This window comes from Suncus etruscus, chromosome 8 (genome assembly GCF_024139225.1).
Source record: "Suncus etruscus isolate mSunEtr1 chromosome 8, mSunEtr1.pri.cur, whole genome shotgun sequence".
Taxonomy (NCBI): Eukaryota; Metazoa; Chordata; class Mammalia; order Eulipotyphla; family Soricidae; genus Suncus; species Suncus etruscus.
The window spans coordinates 39,174,979-39,185,197 of record NC_064855.1 but is presented as its reverse complement, the minus strand read 5'-3'; the positions used below and the strand labels follow the sequence as shown (position 1 = coordinate 39,185,197).

Here is a 10,219-nt window from a genome sequence, read left to right as displayed (position 1 = left end):
TATTGTCGCTTCTTGAGTGAAATAATTTATTATTTACTAAAAGCTTGTTTGGTACGGGAGGGGGGCATATGGGATGCCAGGATTTGAACCACCATCCTTCTGCATGCAAGGCAAATGCCCTACCTCCATGCTATCTCTCTGGCCCCACTCAGGAGTCTTTTCTAAAACATATGCTGAGTGATATTCCTGTTCCAGAGAGGGTGCTTCTTACTGAGGACATAAAGATTGAGTTATGGAGTCATGTGTTCTTTGTTAACCCACAGAAGAAAAATAAATCAAGAAATTCTTGAGCCTTTGGCTGAGAAAACTCAAGAGCAATTGTGACCTCAAAGACTATTTTAGTTTCTGATGCTGCAGTTTGCATTTGAAAAATAATATTAAACATGCTTTGTTTAGAAGGTATATTTTATTATCTGCTTGCATACTCAGTTTTATTGGAAAGCTAGGGCATTTTTCACTTTTTCTCTTCATGTGCCTGGCCCTCGAGTGTGGGTCAGGGAATCTGCACTTGTTTGACCACAGGCTTCTTTCTTCTTTCTAGGATTGTATTATAAAGTCCAAATATAACTTTTTTAAAGCTTATATCCATTTTTGTGTTTTATTTCTGTAGGTATAGAAGCCTCCAGGTACTAAGAAAAATGTATCTATGTGGATTTTCTTCTCAATAGCACAAATTTATCAAGGCTGTCTACCTAAGTGGTGGTGTACTTAAATATCCAGCATCTCCAGTAGCTCTCTACTCTGCAGTTCACCTCACTTCATCTTAGTTTAACCTGTCCAACCAGGTCTATGTCAGGTCAGTGACGGAAGACCTTGTCTCATTCATTCCTTTTCATACAAGGCAACAAAAAGTTGGAAAATGTAGGGAAACACAGCAGAATGTTTACTTCTGTGACATAGGAGTTTCTCTTAAGTATCTGTCTTTTAGGACAGAGACTGCATACAAGTTCCTGGCTAGAGTCCTGGAAAGGATCCTGTCTTTTTTTTTTTTTTTTTTTTTTTTTGCTCACCTCAGGCTGTTTGATTTAATTGCTGTTTTCTTGGAGAAAATAGAGAAGGTGACTCTAAAGAAGTTGCTTCTACCTAAGTAAGTAGTATTTGGTTGATGGCTGCTGATAGCTATGGATAAAAAGCTCAAATTTTGTTTTATGTCCCTTTGTTAAGGAGTCAACTCTTTTGTTCCTTATATAAAAAAATTTAAATTATACTGTTTATTACAACTGCCTTGTAATTTCTTCATTCTTTTTGTGCGCAAAGGTATCAACCGTGCAACTCCCATTGCTCAAGGGGCCATGTTGTGCCAGGGCTTGAGCTTGAGGACTCAGGCATACTAGATAGGTCTCTATCACTTTAGGTTATTTCTGAAGCCCTGGTGTCTGAGCATATGTGTGTCCTTGTGTTCAGTGCTGTGAATGGAGCACATGTGCCTGAGTTCTACTCCCTGAGCTACAGCTTCAGCTCTAGTCCTGTTATTTATTTATTTATTTATTTATTTATTTATTTATTTATTTATTTATTTACTCATTTTTATATTGCGTTTGGTCCATTCTTGGCTCTGCTATTTCTTTTTATTTTGGAGGGAAGGTTAGGCCACACCCGACTATGCTCAGGGCTTACTCCTCTGCCTTGGTGCTTAGGGATTTCTCCTGGTGGGATTTGGGGAACCATAAGGGATCTCAGGATGGAACCTGGATTGGTTGCATGAAAGGCAAGCACCCTAAACTCTTTCACGCTGCCTGTTGTACTATAGCTGCAGTTCCAAGGCAAGTCTCTTAACCCTTAAACTATCTTTCTAGCCCCCTGATATTTTTTTTTTAACTTTTGGCTCTGGGGCCACACTTAGCGATACTCAGAGATTACTCCTGGCTCTGCATTCAGAAATCAGTCCTGATGGTGCTCAAGGGACCATATGGGATGCTGAGGATAGAACTCAGGTCAGCTGTGTGCATGGCAGCACCTGACCCATTGTACTGACTCTCAGTGCCCCCCTCCCGTACCTTCATAATTAACCTAAATGTAGTGGACATGTATGGTACTTCATATCCATGATTCACCATTACTTTTTCTTTCTTTATTGAGCTTCTTAAGTAGCTCAGAGTTTGCAGGGTTACTGTTAACAATACTGGGCTCAGCTGTGTGGGCTGGGCAATTTTCTGCTTGTACCCTGCAGTGCTCATAAGGCCCTGACGGGTTAATCTTAGGGCCTCCACATACCAAGTGTGTGCTACAACTCTGTGAGCTTTTTCCAGCTCATCACCATTACTCTGTTAGATTAAACTCTTTTATTTATTATTTTAAAAAATTGGCAGTGCACCAGTAATGCTCTGGAATCACTCTTAATGGTGTTCAGATTCTATATTTGGTGTCAGGGATTGAGCCTAGGTCAGTTCACATGCAAGGTAAGAACCCTATTCATTTAACTATCTCTTGCACCCCTGTTAGGTTAAACAACCCCTACAAATAATTGGAAGAAAGAAGTCAAGCAGTTTTTATAATCATTTGTATCTACCTGTTAACAGTTTTTCTGATAATTTGCCTTCGATAAACCTGGTAGTTTATTTGCTGGGACTTCTTCTTTCTGACTCTGTAGAAATACATCTAGCTTATGATAATAAATGACTGCCTAGCAGCTATGTCTGTTGTCATTCTCATCTGTGAGACTGTTATGAACTTCATGGAATTAAGAGCTCTGAAATGTTTTCCATGGTGACTGTAATCTGAGACTGCACATATAAAATGCAATGATGCTCCTACTCCAAGGGCCCAGAAGATAGATAAAAGGAGTTCTGTGGTCACTCCAGGAGTTCCACCTCACTCCAGGGGCTCATCATGAAATCTGACCCAATAGTAGTCGACTTCTTAGATATTGAAAATTAATTTGGGGGGCCAGAGCGATAGCACAGCGGCAAGGTGTTTGCCCTGCATGTGGCCAACACAGGACGGACTCTCTTTTGAATCCCGGCATCCCATATGGACCCTGAGTCTGCCAGGAGCGACTTCTGAGCACAGAGCCAGGAGTAACTCCTGAGCACCATCAGGTGTGACCCCCCTCTACCCCCAAAAAAAGAAATTAATTTGGTCAGGGGGGCTGGAGAGATAGTGCAGTGGGTAGAGCACTGACCTTCCATACAGTCAACCCAGAGTCAGTCCCTGGCATCCCATATAGTGCTTGAAGTCCTGCCAACTGTAAGCCTTGAGCACCAATAAGTGTGGCTCCCAAACCAGTAAATAAATAAAATAAAAATGAATTTGATCTTTGAGCCTCCTCCACCCCTTTATTAGCCAGACATAGCAGCAGTACAGTGACAGTGACATTCACTCCAGACTCAGTACTTGCCCACCTTACATGATATTTAAAAATGCCTGTTGTGGGCCTCCCAATGCTTACCACAGATTGTGTTCTTTACACTGACTGTATAGAAAGAGGAGGTACAGTAAGTGCACCCATATACACCTCAGCCCAGGCCCTTTGCCTGGTCTGTATTGTGAATGGGGGGGACATGGAAAAAAATTGCCTGTTGTGTTAGAAGCAATTGGTTGCACTGCATTATGACATAGCCTCTGTGGTAAGACTCTTCAAATGCACGTGTTGATCTCACAGTAAGAGTTTTTGCTACACTTAAGAGTATGACTTTTATCACTGTGATTGGACAGCACATGAATACTAAAAACTACCATCATGAAATAAGTTTGCTCTGTACCATGTATACATTGCTACAAAAAGGAAATAATTTGTGGATGAAAGATGAATAAATAGAAGATTAGAGTATCCCAGAAAATATTCCTAGTAGACACGTTCTGCCTAGTGGCTGAGCCGAAGTGACAGTCCATCATTTCATACCGCATCATCTTACCTTTACCCAGCATAGTGTTTCCAAAGTTAATGTTGCCTGCACCCCTCTTGGCAGCCCTGGGTTGACCTGGGAGGTGTGCAGTTAGGGGGAACTTTGTGGGTTTGCTTACAAAAGGTAATTTTCCCTCTGGAAAGGGGATGGTAACCCAAGGGAACCTTTGACTAGCATCAGATAGTACACTATAGGTAAATAACTAGTGTGATTCTTTCTCTACTTTTATTTTTTAGATAGCAGTTTATCCATTTAAAGTAGATAATTTAATTACTTTTATTTAGTTAATTTTGAGGGTTTAGGCCGCACCCAACTTTCCTCAGAGTTATTCCTGACTGTTCAGGGATCATTCCTAGCAGAATTCGGGAACCCTATATGGAGGGCAAATGCAAGGCACTGCTGTATTATCTCCCCAGACCTAATTAGTTGTTGTGGCACATTCACACAGTTGTGCAGTCATCACCACTATTAGAACATTGTCACCTCTTTGAAAGTCCTTTTCTTAGTATTCTAACCTCTAGCTACCAGCCTGGCAGCTATTCATCTTTACTCAGTCACTAGATTTGCTCATTCTAGACATTTTTTTTTTGTTTCATTTTTGGGCCACACCCAGTGGTACTCAGGTTACTCACTCTGCACTCAGAAATCACTCCTGGCAGGCTTGGGGGACCACATGAGATGCTGGGACTCAAACCCAGGTTCTTCCTGGGTTGCATGCAAGGCAAATGCTTTACCACTGTGTTACCTATCACTCCAGTCCCTAGACTTCTTTTATTTATTTATTTATTTATTTATTTATTTATTTATTTATTTATTTATTTATTTATTGGGTTTTAGATTACACCTGGCAGTGCTCAGGGGTTACTCCTGGCTCTACACTCAGAAATTGCTCCTGGGAGGCTCCGGGGACCATATGAGATGCCGGGATTTGAACCACCGTCCTTCTGCATGCAAGGCAAACACCTTACCTCCATGCTATCTCTCCAGCCCCAGACTGCTTTTATCTAACCAGAGTCATACTATCGGTGGCATTTTGTTTCTGGCTACCTTCCGGTTCAAGGTTTACCATGTTGTAACTTGTATCAATAACTTGAAAAAAATTAAAGAATTGTGATCCACAGTTATTTGATAGTTGACTTTTAGGCTTATAATATTTCAATACCTGTCACACCACCAATGTCAACTCCAGCATCACCATTGTTCTTGTATCCATCAACCACAGCCCCTGCCACTTTGACAGGCACATTACAAAGTTTGTAGTTGGAGGTTATATCTCATGTTTTCAGTGTTGTTTGTGCTTTGGATCACATCACCAATATAACTGAAGCCACAACCTCAGTTCCCCCTTTACTTTCCTTTCTCATCTTCCTTCACATCTTGGTTTCTGCCTCTGTCCTCCTTAAGTTCTGGAGTCAAGGGAGATCGATCTAGCCACCCATTCCCTTTGCTACATTACATTTTCTCATTCAGTTATTCCAAAGTCAGTTACCATAGATAAGTGAAATTATCTTGTATTTGCCTTCCTTCTGGCTTACTTCAGTCATCATATTTTCCAGTTCTGACCAGGTTGGAGCAAACTGCATGATTTCGTCTTACCTTGTAGCTGCATAGTATTCCATTGCATATATATATATATATATATATATATATATATGTATGTATATATATGCATATATACATAAAGAACATAATATACACACACATATACCAAATCTTCATAATCCAGTCATTCGTGGTTGGAAATCTAGATTTTATTGGAAACCTAGCTGCATAGTATTCCATTTCATATATATATGTATATATGTATGCACATACCACATTTTCATAATTCATCCGTGGTTGGAAACCTAGATTTAGTCCGTAGCTTAGCTATCATATTAAATGTAACAATGAATAATGATGTATTCTTTTGAATAGATTTTTTGGGTGGGGTTTGGTTTTTGGATCACACCCATCAGTGATCAGGGGGTTACTCCTGGCTTTACGCTCAGAAATTGTTCCTAGCAGGCATGGGGGACCATATGGGATCCTGGGATTCAAACCATTATCCTTCTGCATTCAAGGCAAATGCCCTACCTCCATGCTATCTCTCCACCCTTGAATAGATATTTTTAAATTCTGGGGTAGATACCCAAAAGTGGAATTGCTGGGTAATATGGTAGCTCAATTCTAAGTTTACTGAGTACTTTCTGTACTATTTTCCATTGGGTTGAAACAGACAACATTCTCCTTAGCAGTGGATAAGAGTTTCTTTTTCACTACATCCCCACCAGCACAGATTGTTTATACTGTTCTTGATATGTGTGCCATTCTCTCTGTTGTGACATGATATCTAATTGTTGTCTTTATTTGGATTTCCTTAATGATGGGTGATGCTGAGCATTTTTTCTTGTGCCTATTGGTGCCTATTCCTCTGTCAAACATCTGTTCATTTTCTTTTCCCACTTTTTGGTAGTGTTTTGGGTTTTTTATTGTTGTTGATTTTGTATTATATTTGTCCTGGATATCAAGCCTTTGTCTGATGTGTCAAATGCAAATATATTTTCCATTCAATTACCTATCTTTTCATGTGTAGACTGTTTATTTTGCCATAAGGAAACTCTTTAATTTGATGTAGTCCTATTTGTTTATTTTTATTTTGTTGCCTTTGCCAGTGGTACTAGATCACTGCTATATCTTTTTCAGTGTACTTTATAGTTCTGGTCAGATCTCTGGTCTTTGATCCACTTTTAATTGACTTTTGAGTGAGATGTGAGATAGAGATCAAGCCTTAATTCCTTACACATACACTGGATAATTTCTTTTTGGTTTTTGGTTTTTGGGTCACACCTGGCAGCGCTTGGGTTACTCCTAGCTCAACGCTTAGAAATCACTCCTGGCAGATTTGGGGGACCATATGGGATGACAGGATTTGAACCACCATCCTTCTGCATGCAAGGCAAATGCCCTACCTCCATGCTATTTTCCGGCCCCTGGATAATTTCTTATCCAATTTTTCTACCATCATTTGTTGAAGATGCTATTTTCACTTCACTCCTGTTATCAACTCCTTTATTAAAAAGTAGTTGTCCATATATAGATGTGGTTTTGAAATTGGGTATGCAAGTCTGACCCTTTGATCAGAGAGTCTATCTTAGTATCAGGCACTTTTGATCACTATATCTTTATAATACAGTTCCAAATTAGGTACTGAGATACCTCCACATTTCTTTTCTTTTCTCTCTTTTTTTTTTTTTTTTTTTTTGGTTTTTGGGCCACACCTGGCAGTGCTCAGGGGTTACTCCTGGCTGTTGGCTCAGAAATAGCTCCTGGCAGGCACAGGGGACCATATGGGACACCGGGATTTGAACCAATAACCTTTGGTCCAGGATTGGCTGCTTGCAAGGCAAACACTGCTGTGCTATCTCTCCAGGCCCACCTCCACGGTTCTTTTTTTTTTTTTTTGGTTTTTGGGCCACACCCGGCAGTGCTCAGGGGTTACTCCTGGCTGTCTGCATAGAAATAGCTCCTGGCAGGCACAGGGGACCATATGGGACACCGGGATTCGAACCAACCACCTTTCGTCCTGGATCGGCTGCTTGCAAGGCAAACACCGCTGTGCTATCTCTCCGGGCCCCCACCTCCACATTTCTTATTCTTCATTTTGTCTTTGGCTATTCATGATCTCTTCTGATTTCATAAAAATTTTATTATTGACTTTTCTAGGTCATCGAAGAGTGTTGTCTGAATTTGAATGGGAATTGTGTTGAATCTACAGAATAGCTTAGATACTAGATATTATAGTCATCGTTTTAAAAATATTGATTCTTCCTACCCATGAGCATGGAATATTTTTCCCTTTTCTAAGGTCTTCTTTCTCTCCTTTTTTTTTTTTTAATTTGCTTTTTGGGCCACACCTTGTGATGCCCAGGGGTTATTCCTGGCTCTGCACTCAGAAATCGCTCCTGGCTTGGGGTTCCATGTGGGACTACGGGGATCAAACCATGGTCTGTCCTGGATCAGCCGCATGCAAGGCAAATGCCTACCTCTGTGCTAGTGACTTAAGTTATCACAGTATGAGTCTGTTTTTTTATAGGTGACCTTTCAGTAATTCTCTTTTGATTGATTTAATTGTCACAATTGTTGTCAGTTCTTGTTTGTCTGAAAAGTCCTTATCCTTCCCTTGAGTCTAAATGATAGTTTTGCAAAATAGTGGCTTCTAGGCTGGAAATTTTTTTCTTCAATACTTGGAAATGTGTTTCCACACTTTGCTGGCTTGTAAGGTGTCATATAAGGTCGGTTGCTATTGTTACATTGTTTTCCTTATACTGGAAAGACTACTAAAATTAATCTGTCTTTGTCTTTTGATTTTACTGTGTATTTTTTTGTTTGAGTCTATTTTGTTTGGTACTCTTTGGGCTTCTGAATATGTGCAGGTGCCTCTCTTTGGAGAAAAAGAAAGTTCTCAGTGTTTATTTCTTCTGACAGCCATTCTTTTCCTATCCCTCTTTCTGTCCTTCTGTTATTCCTATGATTTGAAGATTATTTGTATGGCTATTATTTGTCAAGAATCTTACATTCCTTTCAATTTATTTATCTCCCACTTTCTTGATGATTTTGAATGTCTCATCTAAGTGAAATGTGAAATGTGTTGTCTTTATGTGGCAAACAAATTTAATTTAATTTAATATCCATAAGATTAGTCTATGCTGTGATATCTTGATTTTTTCCTTTCTTTCTTGAGTAATCTTGCAGAATTTGTATTGTCTGTGATTTTCTCTCATTCATCTGTCAATGGAACATTTAGGTTACTTCTACTTTGGACTGTTGGAAATAATGTTCCCATCATCATGGGTTTAGGTCTGTTTTGAGTCCCAGCTTTGAGTTCTTTGGGGCTTATGCATGGAATTAAATCAGTGCCTCTCTTTTCTTTCTTTTGGTTTTGTTTTGGGGCCACACCTGGTATGGGCTTTAGTACTACTACTGACTCTTTGCTTGGGGATTGCTCTTGGGAGTGCTCGTGGGACCATGTGTTGTTGTGGTTTAAATCCAGACCTCCTACATGCATGTAAGCCATTTGAACCACCTCTCTTAATGTGATCCTGTTTAACTTCAACCCTCTGTGGTCAGAGGAAATACTTTTTGTCTGTCTTTTGAAATCTATTGAAAGTTGTTTGTAGGCTTATAGACTGTGCACTCAGAATCTTGCCTGAAAGACATCTCCCACCCATTTGAGAAGAATGTGGAGATCTACTTGAATAATCTGTTGTCCTCCACATCATTCTGTTCTATTCTTGTCAAAGTGATTGTAAGTGGGGAATTAAAATCTGTAATTGTTATTATTGAACTGTGTATTTCTCCATTTCATTCTGTTATTTTTGCCTCATGTTTTGATGGTCTGTTATTATATTCATTATAGTGTGTTAATAGTTATAATTGTTATGAAATAAGAAGTTTCCTGATGAGTTCTATGAATTAGTTCTGAACATTCCTATTATTATTCCCAGTATTCCAGACTTGCTCCTTTATGTTTTTGGTTTTTGGTCACACCCGGTGGCATTCAGGGGTCACTACTGGCTCTGCACTCAGAAATTGCTTCTTGGGGCTGGAAAGATAGCACAGAGGTAGGGCGTTTGCCTTGCATGCAGTCGACTGAGGATGGACATTGGTTTGAATCCCAGCATCCCATATGGTCCTCCGTGCTTGCCAGGCACAATTTCTGAGCACAGAGCCAGGAGTAACCCCTGAGCTTTGCCAGGTGTGACCCAAAACCAAAACCAAAACAAAAAAAAGAAACTGCTCCTGGCAGGCTCGAGGGACCCTATGGAATGCCGGAAATTGAACCGGGGTCCATCCAGGTTTGGCCATATGCAAGCCAAATGTCCTTCCACTGTGCTATCACTCTGGCCCCAGACTTGCTCCTTTAGTGGCTGATTGTGAAGGCCACTGAGTGCTTGGCAGTGTTTTCATCTTGGTAATACACTGTCCTTCAGTATATGAATTACAGTAAATAAAAGGACATTTTTTCTCAATAGCATTGATTTAATGACTCTGAAGATTATTATTTTTCAAAAGATTCCACTATTTTTGAATATGCAGCTATTCCCTCTGTAGCTTACTCCCATAGTGTGGCTTATGGTCTTTCAATGATAGTTTGGTGTGAAAAATGGCATGTGTTCAGTGGAAAACTACACTGGGGGGCCAGGTTGATGGCTCAAAGGAGTAGATTAGCTGTTTTCCACACAAGCTTTGGTTTCTAACACTTCAAATCACCACAGATCTCTACTTGGTATATCCATCATCAGAAATTTTGTTTAGGGCCTAATTACCTAAAACTTTCCCTGTTCAGTTTTCTGTCAGAATTATACATATTCTACCTGTTAGTTCCATGGAGT

General features: G+C 39.9%; 1 non-coding gene across 1 annotated transcript; it reads left to right on the top strand.

Moving 5' to 3' along the window:
• The first annotated feature begins 3,371 nt into the window (after positions 1 to 3,371).
• LOC126016491 (small nucleolar RNA SNORA51) lies at positions 3,372 to 3,504 on the top strand. Its single transcript, XR_007498287.1, has one exon. It is a non-coding gene; the product is annotated as a small nucleolar RNA SNORA51 (small nucleolar RNA).
• The last annotated feature ends 6,715 nt before the right edge of the window (positions 3,505 to 10,219 follow it).